We start from the raw sequence: 20,000 nt of genomic DNA, 5'->3' as shown, positions 1-20,000 counted from the left end.
CCGATGTGCCCGGGCAGGACACCCAGGAGGCGGGGAGCAGACACCCCCGCTGAAGCCCACGGCAGTTGGCAGAGATGAGTCTTTGAAAAAAATGACAAAGTCCAAACGCTCCAGGCGCTGGCCAGGGGTGCGGACCGGGCTGGCCGGGCCGGAGGGGGCTGCGGCTGCTGGGGCTGAGCCGACTGTCTATGCATGTCCTGAGAACCGGGATGGGGACAGACCTGTGGCTCCAGGCCGGGTTGGAGTTCCAGGAGGTCGGCCTGACTCTGGAGGTTTTCCCCTTAGCATTTCCCCATAGGCCAAAAGGGGGGAAGTCAAAAAAGCACCCCCAGCAGATGTATGCAGGAGGGGCTGGGGGGTGACGGAGAGCGGGCTGTTGGCAGCTGTGTGGTGGCTGCTGGCAGCCGTGTGCTGGCTGCAGGGGTGGGCCTGGGCGGCTGCCGAGGGCCCCCAAAGCGCAGCTACCAGCGGTGGCTCAAGACATTGCCTGAGCCTCCGATGTGCCCGGGCAGGACACCCGGGAGGCGGGGAGCAGCCCCCGCTGAAGCCCACGGCAGTTGGCAGAGATGAGTCTTTGAAAAAAACGACAAAGTCCAAACGCTCCAGGCGTGCCGGCCAGGGGTGCGGACCGGGCTGGCCGGGCCGGCGGGGGCTGCGGCGGCCGGGGCTGAGCCGAGTGTCAATGCATGTCGTGAGAACCGGGAAGGGGACAAACCGGTGGCTCCAGGCCGGGTTGGAGTTCCAGGAGGTCGGCCTGACTCTGGAGGTTTTCCCCTTAGCATTTCCCCATAGGCCAAAAGGGGGGAAGTCAAAAAAGCACCCCCGGCAGATGTATGCAGGAGGGGCTGGGGGGTGACGGAGAGCGGGCTGTTGGCAGCTGTGTGGTGGCTGCTGGCAGCCGTGTGCTGGCTGCAGGGGTGGGCCTGGGCGGCTGCCGAGGGCCCCCGTAGTGCACCTACCAGTAGGGGGCTCGAGACCCAGGCTGAGCCTCCGATGTGCCCGGGCAGGACACCCAGGAGGCGGGGAGCAGCCCCCGCTGAAGTCCATGGCAGTTGGCAGAGGCGAGTCTTGGAGAAAAAACGACAAAGTCCAAACGCTCCAGGCGTGCCGGCCAGGGGTGCGGACCCGGGTGGCCGGGCCGGCGGGAGCTGCGGCTGCCGGGGCTGAGCCGAGTATTAGTGCATGTCCTGAGAACCGGGAAGGGGACAAACCGGTGGCTCCAGGCCGGGTTGGAGTTCCAGGAGGTCGGCCTGACTCTGGAGGTTTTCCCCTTAGCATTTCCCCATAGGCCAAAAGGGGGGAAGTCAAAAAAGCACCCCCAGCAGATGTATGCAGAGTTGGGCTGGGGGGTGACGGAGAGCGGGCTGTTGGCAGCTGTGTGGTGGCTGCTGGCAGCCGTGTGCTGGCTGCAGGGGTGGGCCTGGGCGTCTGCGGAGGGCCCCTTCAGAGTGCACCTACCAGTAGGGGCTCAAGACCCAGGCTGAGCCTCCGATGTGCCCGGGCTGGACACCCAGGAGGCGGGCAGCAGCCCCCGCTGAAGCCCACGGCAGTTGGCAGAGATGGGTCTTTGAGAAAAAAATGACAAAGTCCAAACGCTCCAGGCGCTGGCCAGGGGTGCGGACCGGGCTGGCCGGGGCCGGCGGGAGCTGCGGCTGCCGGGGCTGAGCCGAGTGCCTATGCATGTCCTGAGAACCGGGAAGGGGACAAACCGGTGGCTCGAGGCCGGGCTGGAGTTCCAGGAGGTCGGCCTGACTCTGGAGGTTTTCCCCTTAGCTTTTCCCCATAGGCCAAAAGGGGGGAAGTCAAAAAAGCACCCCCGGCAGATGTATGCAGAGTTGGGCTGGAGGGTGACGGAGAGCGGGCTGTTGGCAGCTGTGTGGTGGCTGCTGGCAGCCGTGTGCTGGCTGCTGGGGTGGGCCTGGGCGGCTGCCGAGGGCCCCCTGAGTGCACCTAGCAGTAGGGGCTGATGACCCAGGCTGAGCCTCCGATGTGCCCGGGCAGGACACCCAGGAGGCGGGGAGCAGCCCCCGCTGAAGTCCACGGCATGTGCCAGAGGCGAGTCTTGGAGAAAAAACGACAAAGTCCAAACGCTCCAGGCGCCGGGCAGGGTGGCGGACCGGGCTGGCCGGGCCGGCGGGAGCTGCGGCTGCTGGGGCTGAGCCGAGTATTAGTGCATGTCCTGAGAACCGGGAAGGGGACAAACCGGTGGCTCCAGGCCGGGTGGGAGTTCCAGGAGGTCGGCCTGGCTCTGGAGGTTTTCCCCTTGGCTTTTCCCCATAGGCCTAAACGGGGGAAGTCAAAAAAGCACCCCCAGCAGATGTATGCGGAGGGGCTGGGGGTTGACGGGGAGCGGGCTGTTGGCAGCTGTGTGGTGGCTGCAGGGGTGGGCCTGGGCGGCTGCGGAGGGCCCCCTGAGTGCAGCTACCAGCGGTGGCTCAAGACATTGCCTGAGCCTCCGATGTGCCCGGGCAGGACACCCAGGAGGCGGGGAGCAGCCCCCGCTGAAGCCCACGGCAGTTGGCAGAGATGAGTCTTTGAAAAAATGACAAAGTCCAAACGCTCCAGGCGCTGGCCAGGGGTGCGGACCGGGCTGGCCGGGCCGGCGGGAGCTGCGGCTGCCGGGGCTGAGCCGAGTGTCGATGCATGTCGTGAGAACCGGGAAGGGGACAAACCGGTGGCTCCAGGCCGGGTTGGAGTTCCAGGAGGTCGGCCTGACTCTGGAGGTTTTCCCCTTAGCATTTCCCCATAGGCCAAAAGGGGGGAAGTCAAAAAAGCACCCCCAGCAGATGTATGCAGGAGGGGCTGGGGGGTGACGGAGAGCGGGCTGTTGGCAGCTGTGTGGTGGCTGCTGGCAGCCGTGTGCTGGCTGCAGGGGTGGGCCTGGGCGGCTGCGGAGGGCCCCCTGAGTGCACCTGCCCGCGGTGGCTGAAGACATTGCCTGACCCTCCGATGTGCCCGGGCAGGACACCCAGGAGGCGGGGAGCTGCCCCCGCTGAGGTCCATGGCAGTTGGCAGAGATGGGTCTTTGAGAAAAAATGACAAAGTCCAAACGCTCCAGGCGCTGGCCAGGGGCGCGGACCGGGCTGGCCGGGCCGGCGGGGGCTGCGGCGGCCGGGGCTTAGCCGAGTGTCAGTGCATGTCCTGAGAACCGGGAAGGGGACAAACCGGTGGCTCCAGGCCGGGTTGGAGTTCCAGGAGGTCGGCCTGACTCTGGAGGTTTTCCCCTTAGCTTTTCCCCATAGGCCAAAAGGGGGGAAGTCAAAAAAGCACCCCCAGCAGATGTATGCAGAGGGGCTGGTGGGTGATGGATAGTGGGCTGTTGGCAGCTGTGTGGTGGCTGCTGACAGCCGTGTGCTGGCTGCAGGGGTGGGCCTGGGCGTCTGCGGAGGGCCCCTTCAGAGTGCACCTACCAGTAGGGGCTCGAGACCCAGGCTGAGCCTCCGATGTGCCCGGGCTGGACACCCAGGAGGCGGGCAGCAGCCCCCGCTGAAGCCCACGGCAGTTGGCAGAGATGAGTCTTTGAAAAAAATGACAAAGTCCAAACGCTCCAGGCGTGCCGGCCAGGGGTGCGGACCCGGGCTGGCCGGGCCGGCGGGAGCTGCGGCTGCCGGGGCTGAGCCGAGTGTCGATGCATGTCCTGAGAACCGGGAAGGGGACAAACCGGTGGCTCCAGGCCGGGTTGGAGTTCCATGAGGTCGGCCTGACTCTGGAGGTTTTCCCCTTAGCATTTCCCCATAGGCCAAAAGGGGGGAAGTCAAAAAAGCACCCCCAGCAGATGTATGCAGAGTTGGGCTGGGGGGTGACGGAGAGCGGGCTGTTGGCAGCTGTGTGGTGGCTGCTGGCAGCCGTGTGCTGGCTGCAGGGGTGGGCCTGGGCGGCTGCGGAGGGCCCCCTGAGTGCACCTGCCCGCGGTGGCTGAAGACATTGCCTGACCCTCCGATGTGCCCGGGCAGGACACCCAGGAGGCGGGGAGCTGCCCCCGCTGAGGTCCATGGCAGTTGGCAGAGATGGGTCTTTGAGAAAAAATGACAAAGTCCAAACGCTCCAGGCGCTGGCCAGGGGCGCGGACCGGGCTGGCCGGGCCGGCGGGGGCTGCGGCGGCCGGGGCTTAGCCGAGTGTCAGTGCATGTCCTGAGAACCGGGAAGGGGACAAACCGGTGGCTCCAGGCCGGGTTGGAGTTCCAGGAGGTCGGCCTGACTCTGGAGGTTTTCCCCTTAGCTTTTCCCCATAGGCCAAAAGGGGGGAAGTCAAAAAAGCACCCCCGGCAGATGTATGCAGAAGGGGCTGGAGGGTGACGGAGAGCGGGCTGTTGGCAGCTGTGTGGTGGCTGCTGGCAGCCGTGTGCTGGCTGCAGGGGTGGGCCTGGGCGGCTGCCGAGGGCCCCCAAAGCGCACCTACCAGCAGTAGCTCAAGACCCAGGCTGACCCTCCGATGTGCCCGGGCAGGACACCCAGGAGGCGGGGAGCAGCCCCCGCTGAAGCCCACGGCAGTTGGCAGAGACGGGTCTTTGAGAAAAAACGACAAAGTCCAAACGCTCCAGGCGCTGGCCAGGGGTGTGCGGACCGGGCTGGCCGGGCCGGCGGGGGCTGCGGCGGCCGGGGCTTAGCCGAGTGTCAGTGCATGTCCTGAGAACCGGGAAGGGGACAAACCGGTGGCTCCAGGCCGGGTTGGAGTTCCATGAGGTCGGCCTGACTCTGGAGGTTTTCCCCCTGGCTTTTCCCCATAGGCCAAAAGGGGGGAAGTCAAAAAAGCACCCCCAGCAGATGTATGCAGAGGGGCTGGTGGGTGATGGATAGTGGGCTGTTGGCAGCTGTGTGGTGGCTGCTGGCAGCCGTGTGCTGGCTGCAGGGGTGGGCCTGGGCGGCTGCGGAGGGCCCCCGTAGTGCACCTACCAGTAGGGGGCTCGAGACCCAGGCTGAGCCTCCGATGTGCCCGGGCAGGACACCCAGGAGGCGGGGAGCAGCCCCCGCTGAAGCCCACGGCAGTTGGCAGAGATGGGTCTTGGAGAAAAAACGACAAAGTCCAAACGCTCCAGGCGTGCCGGCCAGGGGTGCGGACCCGGGTGGCCGGGCCGGCGGGAGCTGCGGCGGCCGGGGCTGAGCCGAGGGTCGATGCAGGTCCTGAGAACCGTGAAGGGGACAGACCGGTGGCTCCAGACCGGGTTGGAGTTCCAGGAGGTCGGCCTGACTCTGGAGGTTTTCCCCCTGGCTTTTCCCCATAGGCCAAAAGGGGGGAAGTCAAAAAAGCACCCCCGCCAGATGTATGCAGAGTTGGGCTGGGGGGTGACGGAGAGCGGGCTGTTTGGCAGCTGTGTGGTGGCTGCTGGCAGCCGTGTGCTGGCTGCAGGGGTGGGCCCCGGGCGGCTGCGGAGGGCCCCCAAAGCGCACCTACCAGTAGGGGCTGAAGACCCAGGCTGAGCCTCCGATGTGCCCGGGCAGGACACCCAGGGGGCGGGGAGCAGCCCCTGCTGAAGTCCATGGCATGTGCCAGAGGCGACTCTTGGAGAAAAAAACGACAAAGTCCAAACGCTCCAGGCGTGCCGGCCAGGGGTGCGGACCCGGCCGGGCCGGCGAGAGCTGCGGCGGCCGGGGCAGAGCCGCGTGTCGATGCAGGTGGTGAGAACCGGTATGAGGGTAATCCTGGTCGCTCCGGGCCGAGCCAGGGTTCCAGGAGGGCGGAAGGAGCGGGCCCGTTTCCCCTGATAGCGCCGACGACGGTAAAATAAGGCCTCGCAAAACGTCAGCACGAACACCTTGTCGGGGTATAAGGGAACGAGCGGTGTGCGGTCTTTGACAAAGTGACAGTGTTTCTCAAAAAAGCACCCCCGGCAGATGTGTGCAGACGGGGCTGGCTGGTGTGGGAGAGCGGCGGGCTGTTGGCAGCAGTGTGCTGGCTGCAGGGGTGGCCCGGGGCGGCTGCGGAGGGCCCCCAAAGCGCACCTACCAGCAGTAGCTCAAGACCCTGGCTGAGCCTCCGATGTCCCCGGGCAGGACCCCAGCAGGCCGGGCACGGACCGCAGCTTGCCCCCTTTGCCGTCCGATGAAGCTTGCACGGTCAGAAAAAGTTTCAAAGTCCCAACGGGGGAGAGAGTGTTGAGGGCGAGGGGGCGCTGGCTGCTCCAGGGGCCGGGAGGGAGGCCCTGGAGGTCGGCCTGGGGGTGAGTGGAGCGGCCCCCGTGTGTCCCTGAGCGTCCCCCGGTCTTTGGTCGAGAGGGGGTCTCAGCCGCTAATGTGCCCGCCCGGGTACCTAGGGAGGCCGGCCTGGGGCGAGTGGAGCAGCCCCCGTGTGTCCCTGAGCGTCCCCTGGCGTTTGCTGAAGAGGGGGTCTCAGCCGCTAATGTGCCCGCCCGGGTACCTAGGGAGGCCGGCCTGGGGCGAGTGGAGCAGCCCCCGTGTGTCCCTGAGCGTCCCCTGGCGTTTGCTGAAGAGGGGGTCTCAGCCGCCAATAGGGCCGCCCGGGTACCAGTGGGGGCCGGCCTGGGGCGAGTGGAGCAGCCCCCGTGTGTCCCTGAGCGTCCCCCGGTCTTTGGTGGAGAGGGGGTCTCAGCCGCTAATGTGCCCGCCTCAGGGAGGCCGGCCTGGGGCGAGTGGAGCAGCCCCCGTGTGTCCCTGAGCGCCCCCCGGTCTTTGGTGGAGAGGGGGTCTCAGCCGCTAATGTGCCCGCCTCAGGGAGGCCGGCCTGGGGCGAGTGGAGCAGCCCCCGTGTGTCCCCGAGCGTCCCCCGGTCTCTGGTGGAGAGGGGGTCTCAGCCGCTAATGTGCCCGCCTCAGGGAGGCCGGCCTGGGGCGAGTGGAGCAGCCCCCGTGTGTCCCTGAGTGTCCCCTGACGTTTGCTGAAGAGGGGGTCTCAGCCGCCAATATGGCCGCCCGGGTACCAGTGGGGGCCGGCCTGGGGCGAGTGGAGCAGCCCCCGTGTGTCCCTGAGCGCCCCCCGGTCTCTGGTGGAGAGGGGGTCTCGGCCGCTAATGTGCCCGCCTGGGGCGAGTAGAGCAGCCCCCGTGTGTCCCTGAGCGCCCCCCGGTCTTTGGTGGAGAGGGGGTCTCAGCCGCTAATGTGCCCGCCTCAGGGAGGCCGGCCTGGGGCGAGTGGAGCAGCCCCCGTGCGCCCCTGAGCGCCCCCTGGCGTTTGCTGAATAGGGGGTCCCAGCCGCCAATATGGCCGCCCGGGTGCCCGGGGGAGCCGCCTGGGGTGGCCCTGTGCAGCCCCCGTGCGCCCCTGAGTGTTTTTCAGTATCTGGCCGAGACACCCCCTGACCCTCCGACGGTGTCCGTTTGGAGTGCCTGGTGCCTGGGCACCCCCTGAGTGTTTTACAGTATCTGGCCGAGACACCCCCTGACCCTCCGCCGGCGTCCGTTTGGAGAGCCTGGTGCCTGGGCACAGACCGCGGCAGCTCCCGCTGGCCGCATTGACAGAGTGCTGAAAAAATGACAAAGTCCGAAAATGCCTGAGAACCGGGAAGGGGACAAACCGGCGGCTCCAGGCCGAGCCGGAGTTCCAGGAGGTCGGCATGATTCTGCCGGTTTCCCCATAGGAGGTGCCAAGTTGCCAAAATGGGGGAACTCAAAAAAGCACCCCCGCCAGATGTATGTAGGGGGGCTGGATGGTCGATAGGGAGTGGGTGCCTGGCAGCAGGGGCCACCCCGCGCAGGTGCCCCGGGGGGCCCGCGGGGGGCCCCCGAAGACACCCCCCCCAGCACTCGCTGAAAACCCCGTCCGAGCCGCCTGCGCTGCGGGGAGGGTGTCCCGGGAGGCCGGGCACGGCCCGCAGGTCTCTCCCTCTGTCCCCCGGAGAGGTTTGCACGGCGAGCCAAGTTTCAAAGTCCCAACGGGGGCGAGACACGGTGCGGCGAGGGGTGGCGGGCTGCTCCGCGGACCCGGGGGAAGCCCGGGGAGGGCGGCCTGAGGGCGCGGAGGGCCCCCTGAGAGTGCCTACGGGTAGTCGGTGAGAAACCCTGCCTGTACCTCCCACGGGGCCCGGGCAGGGACCCCGGGAGGCCGGGCAGAGCCCGCAGGTCGCCCCCTTCCCGTCCGATGAAGCTCGCACGGTCAGAAAAGTTTCAAAGTCCCAACGGGGAGAGAGGGTTGACGGCGAGGGGGTGCTGGCTGCCCCAGGGGCCGGGGGCAGCCCCTGGAGGTCGGCCTGGGGGTGTGGAGGGGCCCCCTGAGAGCACCCAACAGCAGTTGCTCAAGACCCCGCCTGAGCCTCCGGTGTGCCCGGGCATGAACCCCAGGAGGCGGGGAACAGCCGTGGCAGCCCCTGCTGAAGTCCTTGGCAGTTGGCAGAGGCGAGTGTTGGTGAGGAAAATGACAAAGTCCAAACGCTCCATGCGTGCCGTCCAGGGCGGCGGACCCGGCTGGCCGGGCCGGCGGGAGCTGCGGCGGCCGGGGGAGAGCCGAGGGTCAATGCAGGTCCTGAGAACCGGGAAGGGGACAAACCGGTGGCTCCAGGCCGGGTTGGAGTTCCAGGAGGTCGGCCTGACTCTGGAGGTTTCCCCCCTGGCATTTTCCCATTGGCCAAAATGGGGGAAGCCAAAAAAGCACCTCCAGCAGATGTATGCAGAGGGGCTGGCGGGTGATGGAGAGCGGGCTGTTGGCAGCAGTGTGCTGGCTGCAGAGGTGTGCATGGGCGGCTGCGGAGGGCCCCCTGAGTGCACCTGCCAGCAGTGGCTCAACACCCTGGCTGAGCCTCCGATGTCCCCGGGCAGGACCCCAGGAGGCCGGGCAGAGCCCGCCGCTTGCCCCCTTGCCGTTTGACGAAGCTCGCACGGTCAGAAAAAGTTTCAAAGTCCCAACGGGGGGAGAGTGTTGACGGCGAGGGGGGTGCAGGCTGCTCCAGGGTCCGGGGGCAGCCCCTGGAGGTCGGCCTGGGGGTGTGGAGGGGCCCCCCTGAGAGCACCCAACAGTAGTTGCTCAAGACCCTGCCTGAGCCTCCGATGTGCCCGGGCATGAACCCCAGGAGGCGGGGAACAGCCGTGGCAGCCCCTGCTGAAGTCCTTGGCAGTTGGCAGAGGCGAGTCTTGGAGAAAAAAACGACAAAGTCCAAACGCTCCAGGCGCCGGCCAGGGGGGGCAGACCCGGCTGGCCGGGCCGGCGGGAGCTGCGGATGCAGGGGCTGAGCCGAGTGTCGATGCATGTCGTGAGAACCGGTATGAGGGTAATCCTGGTCGCTCCGGGCCGAGCCACGGTTCCACGAAGGCGGAAGGAGCGGGCCTGTTTCCCCTGATAGCGCCGACGGCGGTAAAATAAGGCCTCGCAAAACGTCAGCGCGAACACCTTGTCGGGGTATAAGGGAACGAGCGGTGTGCGGTCTTTGACAAAGTGACAGTATTTCTCCAAAAAAAGCACCCCCGGCAGATGCGTGCAGACGGGGCTGGCTGGTGACGGAGAGCGGGCTGTTGGCAGCAGTGCGCTGGCTGCAGGGGTGGCCCGGGGCGGCTGCGGAGGGCCCCCAAAGCGCACCTACCAGTGGTGGCTCAAGACCCAGCCTGAGCCTCCGATGTCCCCGGGCAGGACGCCCAGGAGGCCGGGCACAGACCGCCGCTTGCCCCCTTGCCGTTTGACGAAGCTTGCACGGTCGGAAAAAGTTTCAAAGTCCCAACGGGGAGAGAGGGTTGACGGCGAGGGGGTGCTGGCTGCCAGTGGGGCCGGGCTGGAGCCCCTGGAGGTGGGCCTGGGGGTGTGGAGGGGCCCCCTGAGAGCACCCAACAGAAGTTGCTCAAGACCCTGCCTGGGCCTCCGGTGTTGCAGGGAAGGACACCCAGGGGGCGGGGAACAGCCGTGGCAGCCCCCCTTGCAGTTGAACAAAGTTTGAGGAGACAAGTCATGAAAATGACAAAGTCCAAACGCTCCAGGCGTGCCGGCCAGGGGGGCGGACACGGCTGGCTTGGCCGGCGGGGGCTGCGGCTGCCGGGGAAGATCCGAGTGTCAATGCAGGTCCTGAGAACCGGGAAGGGGGCAAACCGGAGGCTCCAGGCCGGGCGGCAGTTCCAGGAGGTCGGCCTGACTCTGGAGGTTTTCCCCCTGGCATATTCCCATTGGCCAAAATGGGGGAAGTCAAAAAAGCACCCCCAGCAGATGTATGCAGAAGGGCTGGCGGGTGATGGGGAGCTGGCTGTTGGCAGCAGTGTGCTGACTGCAGAGGTGTGCATGGGCGGCTGCGGAGGGCCCCCTGTGTGCACCTGCCCGTGGTGGCTGAAAACCCAAGCTGAGCCTCCGATGTGCCCGGGCAGGACCCCAGGAGGCCGGGCACAGAACACCGGTTGCCCCCTTGCCGTTTGACGAAGCTTGCACGGTCGGGAAAAGTTTCAAAGTCCCAACGGGGAGAGAGTGTTGACGGCGAGGGGGTGCTGGCTGCTCCAGGGCCCGGGGGGAGCGCCTGGAGGTGGGCCTGGGGGTGTGGAGGGGCCCCCTGATAGCACCCAACAGAAGTTGCTCAAGACCCTGCCTGAGCCTCTGGTGTTGCAGGGAAGGACACCCAGGAGGCGGGGAACAGCCGTGGCAGCCCCCCTTGCAGTCGGACAAAGTTTGAGGAGACAAGTCATGAAAATGACAAAGTCCAAACGCTCCAGGCGTGTCGGCCAGGGGGGCGGACCCGGCTGGCCGGGCCGACGGGAGCTGCGGCGGCTGGGGAAGAGCCGAGTGTCGATGAAGGTCCTGAGAACCGGGAAGGGGACAAACCAGTAGCTCCAGGCTGGGCCGGAGTTCCAGGAGGTCGGCCTGACTCTGGAGGTTTTCCCCCCGGCCTTTCCCCTTAGGCCAAAATGGGGGAAGTCAAAAAAGCACCCCCGGCAGATGTGTGCAATGGGCTGGGGGGTGATGGAGAGCGGGCTGTTGGCAGCTGTGTGGCGGCTGCAGGGGTGGGCCTGGGCGGCTGCGGAGGGCCCCCAAAGTGCACCTACCAGTAGGGGCCCAAGACCCTGGCTGAGCCTCCGATGTGCCCGGGCAGGACACCCGGGAGGCGGGGAGCAGCCCCCGCTGAGGTCCATGGCATGTGCCAGAGGCGAGTCTTGGAGAAAAAACGACAAAGTCCAAACGCTCCAGGCGCCGGGCAGGGTGGCGGACCCGGGTGGCCGGGCCGGCGGGGGCTGCGGCTGCCGGGGCTGAGCCGAGTGTCAATGCATGTCCTGAGAACCGGGAAGGGGACAAACCGGTGGCTCCAGGCCGGGTTGGAGTTCCAGGGGATCGGCCTGACTCTGGAGGTTTTCCCCCTGGCTTTTCCCCATAGGCCAAAACGGGGGGAGCCAAAAAAGCACCCCCAGCAGATGTATGCAGAGGGGCTGGGGGGTGACAGAGAGCGGGCTGTTGGCAGCTGTCTGGTGGCTGCAGGGGTGGCCCTGGGCGGCTGAAGAGGGCCCCCTGAGTGCACCTACCAGCAATAGCTCAAGACCCAGGCTGAGCCTCCGATGTCCCCGGGCAGGACCCCAGGAGGCCGGGTAGAGCCCGCAGGTCACCCCCTTGCCGTCCAATGAAGCTTGCACGGTCAGAAAAGTTTCAAAGTCCCAACGGGGAGAGAGTGTTGACGGCGAGGGGGTGCTGGCTGCTCCAGGGGCCGGGGGCAGCCCCTGGAGGTCGGCCTGGGGGTGTGGAGGGGCCCCCCTGAGAGCACCCAACAGTAGTTGCTCAAGACCCTGCCTGAGCCTCCGGTGTGCCCGGGCATGAACCCCAGGAGGCGGGGAACAGCCGTGGCAGCCCCTGCTGAAGTCCTTGGCAGTTGGCAGAGGCGAGTCTTGGGGGAAAAAATGACAAAGTCCAAACGCTCCAGGCGCCGGGCAGGGTGGCGGAACCGGCTGGCCGGGCCGGCGGGGGCCGCGGCTGCCGGGGCTGAGCCGAGTGTCGATGCAGGTCCTGAGAACCGGGAAGGGGACAAACCAGTAGCTCCAGGCCGGGTTGGAGTTCCACGAGGTCGGCATGACTCTGGAGGCTTTCCCCCTGGCATTTTCCCATTGGCCAAAATGGGGGAAGTCAAAAAAGCACCCCCAGCAGATGTATGCAGAGGGGCTGGGGGGTGACGGAGAGCGGGCTGTTGGCAGCTGTGTGGTGGCTGCAGGGGTGGCCCTGGGCGGCTGCAGAGGGCCCCCTGAGTGCACCTATCAGCCGTTGCTCAAGACCCCGCCTGAGCCTCCGGTGTTGCAGGTCAGGACACCCATTGGCGGGGAACAGCAGGTGGCAGCCCATGCTATAGTCGTTGGCAGAGATGAGTCTTGGAGAAAAAACGACAAAGTCCAAACGCTCCAGGCGTGCCGGCCAGGGCGGCGGACCCGGCTGGCTGGGCCGGCGGGAGCTGCGGCTGCCGGGGCTGAGCCGAGTGTCAATGCATGTCGTGAGAACCGGTATGAGGGTAATCCTGGTCGCTCCGGGCCGAGCCCCGGTTCCACGAAGGCGGAAGGAGCGGGCCTGTTTCCCCTGATAGCGCCGACGGCGGTAAAATAAGGCCTCGCAAAACGTCAGCACGAACACCTTGTCGGGGTATAAGGGAACGAGCGGTGTGCGGTCTTTGACAAAGTGACAGTGTGTCTCAAAAAAAGCACCCCCGGCAGATGTGCGCGGACGGGGCTGGCTGGTGACGGAGAGCGGGCTGTTGGCAGCGGTGTGTGCTGGCTGCAGGGGTGGCCCGGGGCGGCTGCGGAGGGCCCCCTGAGTGCACCTACCAGTAGTGGCTCAACACCCTGGCTGAGCCTCCGATGTCCCCGGGCAGGACCCCAGGAGGCCGGGCACAGACCGCCGCTTGCCCCCTTTGCCGTTTGACGAAGCTTGCACGGTCGGAAAAAGTTTCAAAGTCCCAACGGGGAGAGAGGGTTGACGGCGAGGGGGTGCTGGCTGCTCCAGGGGCCGGGGGGAGCCCCTGGAGGTGGGACTGGGGGTGTGGAGGGGCCCCCTAGGAGCACCCAACAGTCGTGGGTCAAGACCCTGCCTGAGCCTCCGGTGTTGCAGGGAAGGACACCCAGGAGGCGGGGAACAGCCGGGGCAGCCCCCCTTGCAGTTGAACAAAGTTTGAGGAGACAAGTCATGAAAATGACAAAGTCCAAACGCTCCAGGCGTGCCGGCCAGGGGGGCGGACACGGCTGGCCGGGCCGGCGGTGGCTGCAGCTGCCGGGGCTAAGCCGAGTGTCGATGCAGGTCCTGAGAACCGGGAAGGGGACAAACCGGTGGCTCCAGGCCGGGTTGGAGTTCCAGGAGGTCGGCAGGACTCTGGAGGTTTTCCCCTTGGCATTTTCCCATTGGCCACAATGGGGGAAGTCAAAAAAGCACCCCCAGCAGATGTATGCAGAGGGGCTGGCTGGTGATGGGGAGCGGGCTGTTGGCAGCGGTGTGCTGGCTGCAGAGGTGTGCATGGGCGGCTGCGGAGGGCCCTCTGAGTGCACCTGCCAGCAGTGGCTCAAAACCCTGGCTGAGCCTCCGATGTCCCCAGGGAGGACCCCAGGAGGCCGGGCACAGACCGCAGCCTGCCCCCTTGCCGTTTGATGAAGCTTGCACCGTCAGAAAAGTTTCAAAGTCCCAACGGGGAGTGTTGAGGGCGAGGGGGTGCTGGCTGCTCCAGGGGCCGGGGGCAACCCCTGGAGGCTGGGCACGGACCGCGGCACACCCCCCCTTGCAGTCGAACAAAGTTTGAGGAGACAAGTCATGAAAATGACAAAGTCCAAACGCTCCAGGCGCCGGCCAGGGGGGCGGACCCTGCTGGCTGGGCCGGCGGGGGCTGCGGCTGCCGGGGCTGAGCCGAGTGTCAATGCAGGTCCTGAGAACCGGGAAGGGGGCAAACCGGCGGCTCCAAGCCGAGCTCGAGTTCCAGAAGGTCGGCCTGACTCTGGAGGTTTTCCCCCTGGCTTTTCCCCATAGGCCAAAATGGGGGAAGTCAAAAAAGCACCCCCAGCAGATGTATGCAGAGGGGCTGGGGGGTGATGGGGAGCGGGTGTTTGGCAGCAGTGTGCTGGCTGAAGAGGTGTGCATGGGCGGCTGCGGAGGGCCCCGTGAGTGCACCTGCCAGCGGTGGCTCAAAACCCTGGCTGAGCCTCCGCTGTCCCCGGGCAGGACCCCAGGAGGCCGGGCACGGACCGCCGGTCGCCCCCCATTGTAGTCCAACAAAGTTTGAAGAGACGAATCACGGAAATCACAAGTCCAAAAATCCCTGAGAACCGGGAAGGGGACAGACCGGTGGCTCCAGGCCGGGCTTGAGTTCCATGAGGTCGGCCTGACTCTGGAGGTTTTCCCCTTGGCATTTTCCCATTGGCCAAAATGGGGGAAGTCAAAAAAGCACCCCCGGCAGATGTATGCAGAGGGGCCTGGGGGGGGGTGACGGGGAGCGGGCTGTTGGCAGCAGTGTGCTGGCTGCAGAGGTGGCCCTGGGCGGCTGCAGAGGGCCCCCTGAGTGCACCTACCAGCAGTTGCTCTTGACCCTGCCTGAGCCTCCGGTGTTGCAGGTCAGGACACCCATTGGCGGGGAACAGCAGGTGGCAGCCCCTGCTGAAGTCGTTGGCAGAGATGAGTCTTTGAAAAAACGACAAAGTCCAAACGCTCCAGGCGTGCCGGCCAGGGTGGCGGACCCGGCTGGCTGGGCCGGTGGGAGCTGCGGCTGCCGGGGCTGAGCCGAGTGTCGATGTATGTCACGAGAACCGGTATGAGGGTGATCCTGGTCGCTCCGGGCCGAGGCACGGTTCCAGGAGGGCGGAAGGAGCGGGCCCGTTTCCCCTGATAGCGCCGACGGCGGTAAAATAAGGCCTCGCAAAACGTCAGGACGAACACCTTTTTTGCATATAAGGGAACGAGCGGTGTGCGGTCCTTGACAAAGTGACTATTTCTCAATGTGCTGAGGAGTGGGGACCGCTCAAAGTCAAAGCACCGCGGCCGCCCCTCTGCCACCTCCCTGGGAGCAGAGTCATCGAGCGCGAGGGTCCCCACTCCGCCTGTGCAGGCCGCGGGGCCAACAGGCTGGCTGGCTGCCCGGGCAGACCCCGCTCTCCGAGCGGCCGGGCCCCAACGTTCGAGAGGTGTAGGAAGCCACCTTGGGGGGCTGCGGAGGCCCCCCTGACACCGCATCCAAGCCCCTGCTGAGAACCCTGTCCTAGCTGCCTGCGAGGGCAGGCGGGACCCCCCAGGAGGCCGTGCACAGCCCGCGGCAGCCACTGCTGAAGCCCAGGGCAGTTGGCAGAGATGAGTCTTTGAGGAAAAACGACAAAGTCCAAACGCTCCAGGCGCCGGCCAGGGGTGCGGACCCGGCTGGACGGGCCGGCGGGAGCTGCGGCGGCTGGGGAAGAGCCGAGTGTCAATGCATGTCCTGAGAACCGGAAAGGGGACAAACTAGTAGCTCCAGGCCGGGATGGAGTTCCAGGAGGTGGGCCTGACTCCGGAGGTTTTCCCCTTGACATTTTCCCATTGGCCAAAATGGGGGAAGTCAAAAAAGCACCCCCAGCAGATGTATGCGGAGGGGCTGGCGGGTGACGGGGAGCGGGCTGTTGGCAGCAGTGTGCTGGCTGCGGAGGTGTGCATGGGCGTCTGCGGAGGGCCCCCTGAGTGCACCTGCCAGTGGTGGCTCAACACCCTGGCTGAGCCTCCGATGTGCCCCGGCAGGACCCCAGGAGGCCGGGCACAGAACGCCGGCTGCCCCCCTTGCCGTTTGCCGAAGCTTTCGCGGTCAGAAAAAGTTTCAAAGTCCCCACGGGGAGAGAGAGTGTTGAGGGCGAGGGGGTGCTGGCTGCTCCAGGGGCCGGGGGCAACCCCTGGAGGCTGGGCACGGACCGCGGCACACCCCCCTTGCAGTCGGACAATGTCTGAGGAGACAAGTCATGAAAATGACAAAGTCCAAACGCTCCAGGCGTGCCGGCCAGGGGTGCGGACCGGGCTGGCCGGGCAGGCGGGGGCTGCGGCGGCTGGTGCTGAGCCGAGTGTCAATGCATGTCCTGAGAACCGGGAAGGGGGCAAACCAGTAGCTCCAGGCCGAGCTGGGGTTCCAGGAGGTCGGCCTGACTCTGGAGGTTTTCCCCCTGGCTTTTCCCCATAGGCCAACATGGGGGAAGTCAAAAAAGCACCCCCGGCAGATGTATGCAGAGGGGCTGGATGGTGACGGGGAGCGGGCTGTTGGCAGCGGTGTGCTGGCTGCAGAGGGCCCCCGAGGTGCACCTACCAGCAGTTGCTCAAGACCACGCCTGAGCCTCCGGTGTTGCAGGTCAGGACACCCATTGGCGGGGGAACAGCAGGTGGCAGCCCCTGCTGAAGTCGTTGGCAGAGATGAGTCTTTGAGAAAAAACGACAAAGTCCAAACGCTCCAGGCGCTGGTTAGGGGTGCGGACCCGGCTGGCCGGGCCGGCGGGAGCTGCGGCTGCCGGGGCTGAGCCGAGTATCGATGCATGTCGTGAGAAGCGGTATGAGGGTAATCCTGGTCGCTCCGGGCCGAGGCACGGTTCCAGGAGGGCGGAAGGAGCGGGCCTGTTCCCCCTGATAGCGCCGACGGCGGTAAATTAAGGCCTCGCAAAACGTCAGGACGAACACCTTTTTTGCATATAAGGGAACGAGCGGAGTGCGGTCTTTGACCAAGTGACTATTTCTCAGAGTGCTGAGAAGGGAGTGCGGACCGCTCAAAGTCAAAGCACTGCGGCCGCCCCTCTGCCACCTCCCTGGGAGCAGAGTCGTAGAGCGCAAGTGTCCCCACTCCGCCTGTGCAGGCCGCGGGGCCAACAGGCTGGCTGGCTGGCTGGCTGCCCGGGCGACCCCCCTCCGAGATGCCGGGCCGGGGCAGACTGTGCAAACGCGCGCGGGCGTGTTTTCTTCCCCTGGGGTGGAGCCCTTCCACCCCACGCCGTCCGAGGCCCGTTGGCCTCGGGCGGCCTGCCTCCGAGAGTGGGAGAGAGACGGAGGACGGTGGCCCGCGGCGGCGCGAGGCGTCCCCGTTGTTCCACCACGACTGCCAGCCGGTCGATCCTGCCGGTAGCCTGGGCTTGTCTCCGCTCCGCCTGTCCAGGCCGCGGGGCCCACAGGCGGCTTGCCTGGGAAGACCCCGCTCTCCGAGCGGCCGGGCGCCACGTTCAAGAGGTGTACGGAGCCACCTGTGGGGGGGTCTGCGGAGGCCCCCCTGAGAGCGCTGATAACCCTGTCCTAGCTGCCTGCGCGGGCAGGCGGGACCCCCAAGAGGCCGGGCACAGCCCGCGGCAGCCCCCGCCGAAGTCCACGGCAGTTGGCAGAGACGAGTCTCGGAGAGAAAACGACAAAGTCCAGACGCTCCAGGCGCCGGCCAGGGGTGCGGACCCGGCTGGCCGGGCCGGCGGGAGCTGCGGCTGCCGGGGCCGAGCCGAGTGTCGACGCATGTCGTGAGAACCGGTATGAGGGTAATCCTGGGCCCTCGGGGCCGAGCTACGGTTCCATGAAGGCGGAAGGAGCGGGCCTGTTTCCCCTGATAGCGCCGACGACGGTAAAATAAGGGCTCGCAAAACGTCAGGACGAACACCTTTTTTGCATATAAGGGAACGAGCGGTGTGCGGTCTTTGACAAAGTGACTATTTCTCAGAGTGCTGGAGTGGGGACCGCTCAAAGTCAAAGCACCGCGGCCGCCCCTCTGCCACCTCCCTGGGAGCAGAGTCATAGAGCGCAAGTGTCCCCACTCCGCCTGTGCAGGCCGCGGGGCCAACAGGCTGGCTGGCTGGCTGCCCGGGCGACCCCCCTCCGAGATGCCGGGCTGAGGCGTAGGCAGCCGCCTCCATCACCACCACCCAAGGCGAGAGAGTGGGTCAACGGGAGAGCCGTCGCGGCCGGGGGACCCTCGCCGCGCCCATGTCCGGGGAAGGACCACAAGGGCCCTGCTCCCCGGCGCCCCGGCGAGCGGGTTCACCCTCGGCGCGTACGGCTCTCGAGGATGGGGAAGGGACGCGCGTGGGCGTCCCTCCCGTCCCCCGCGGAAGAAGGCGAGCGACTCTGCGCGTCGGGACACCCCGCGGAGCCCCCTGCGGGGGGAGTACTCCGGGGGAGAAGCGTGGCGCAGGGGGTGCAGCCCTTTCCCAGGCCACCGTGCGACGGCGTCGGTGGGGCCGACGCCGAGAGAGAGAACGATCCGGGCTCTCCCGCCTCAGGGCGGCCGAGAGCGGGGCACGGGCCCCACGTTTGGTGACGGTTTTCCCGAAAGCGAAGGACCCCCGCCTGTCCCCTCGGGCTCCGGCCGATGCGGGCGGTCCAGGGCGGGGATAGGGGACGGCGGCCTGCGGACGACGCGCTTTATCCCCAGAAGGAGCGAGGCATGAGGGGGTGTTCCACCCCCGCCGGCCGGTCTCGCTCCTTCTCCGGGCTACGCCTCGGCGGAGTAAAGACCCCCGGGTCAACGCTCCCGCGTCCGGGTGCCGCCGCGCGTCCCCTTCCCGCGGGGGGTGGATCCCTTCCACCCCTGGCCGTTCGAGGCCCGTGCGCCTCGGGCGGCCTCCCTTCCGAGAGAGGGAGAGAGAGACGGAGGACGGTGGTCCGCGACGGCGCGAGACGTCCAAGTTGTGTTCCCCACGGCGGCTACCCGGTCGATCCCGCCCGGTGGCCTAGGCTTTTCCCCACTCTGCCTGTCCTGGCCGCGGGGCCGACAGGCTGTCTGCCCGGGTAGACCCCGTTCTCACTGAGCGGCCGGGCCCCAACGTTCAAGAGGTGTACGAAGCCACCTCGGGGTGGAGCCCTTCCACCCCTGGCCGTCCGAGGCCCGTGCGCCTCGGGCGGCCCCCCTTCCCGAGAGAGGGAGAGAGACGGAGGACGGTGGTCCGCGACGGCGCGAGGCGTCCAACTTGTGTTCCCCCACGGCGGCTATCCGGTCGATCCCGCCCGGTAGCCTAGGCTTTTCCCCACTCTGCCTGTCCAGGCCGCGGGGCCGACAGGCTGTCTGCCCGGGTAGACCCCGTTCTCACTGAGCGGCCGGGCCCCAACGTTCAAGAGGTGTACGAAGCCACCTCGGGGTGGAGCCCTTCCACCCCTGGCCGTCCGAGGCCCGTGCGCCTCGGGCGGCCCCCCTTCCCGAGAGAGGGAGAGAGACGGAGGACGGTGGTCCGCGACGGCGCGAGGCGTCCAACTTGTGTTCCCCCACGGCGGCTATCCGGTCGATCCCGCCCGGTAGCCTAGGCTTTTCCCCACTCTGCCTGTCCAGGCCGCGGGGCCGACAGGCTGTCTGCCCGGGTAGACCCTGTTCTCACTGAGCGGCCGGGCCCCAACGTTCAAGAGGTGTACGAAGCCACCTCGGGGTGGAGCCCTTCCACCCCTGGCCGTCCGAGGCCCGTGCGCCTCGGGCGGCCCCCCCTTCCCGAGAGACGGAGGACGGTGGTCCGCGACGGCGCGAGGCGTCCAACTTGTGTTCCCCCACGGCGGCTTCCCGGTCGATCCCGCCCGCCGGTAGCCTAGGCTTTTCCCCGCTCCGCCTGTCCAGGCCGCGGGGCCGACAGGCTGTCTGCCCGGGTAGACCCCGCTCTCCGAGCGGCCGGGCGCCACGTTCAAGAGGTGTACGAAGCCACCTTTGGGGGGGCTGCGGTGCCCCCCGCCCCGAGAGTGCCTCCCAGGCCGAGGGAGCCCGGCGGTCGAGTGTCGTAGGAAAGCGCGTGCCACGGCTGTGTCGGTCACAGGGGCCAGAGGTAGTTTGGGCAACGGCTTAGATCCGTATGAAGCTCATCCTTTCCGGCCTGTTCTGGCGGCGGCTAGGCGCGCGCGCGCGAATGGCACGACGCCCCTGGTTCCAGCGAGGCGACGGCGCCCCGCACCCCACTCTCTGGGCCGAGCAGAGCCCCCGAGCGCAAGGTTCCCCGCTCCGCCTGTCCAGGCCGCGGGGCCAGCAGGCTGTCTGCCCGGGTAGACCCCGCTCTCCGAGCGGCCGGGCCCCAACGTTCAAGAGGTGTACGAAGCCACCTTGAGGTGGAGCCCTTCCACCCCTGGCCGTCCGAGGCCCGCCGGTAGCCTTGGCTTGTCCCCACTCCGCCTGTCCAGGCCGCGGGGCCGACAGGCTGTCTGCCCGGGTAGACCCCGCTCTCCGAGCGGCCGGGCCCCAACGTTCAAGAGGTGTACGAA

This window comes from Eleutherodactylus coqui, unplaced genomic scaffold (assembly GCF_035609145.1).
Source record: "Eleutherodactylus coqui strain aEleCoq1 unplaced genomic scaffold, aEleCoq1.hap1 HAP1_SCAFFOLD_271, whole genome shotgun sequence".
Taxonomy (NCBI): domain Eukaryota; kingdom Metazoa; phylum Chordata; class Amphibia; order Anura; family Eleutherodactylidae; genus Eleutherodactylus; species Eleutherodactylus coqui.
This window is presented reverse-complemented; position numbering follows the sequence as displayed.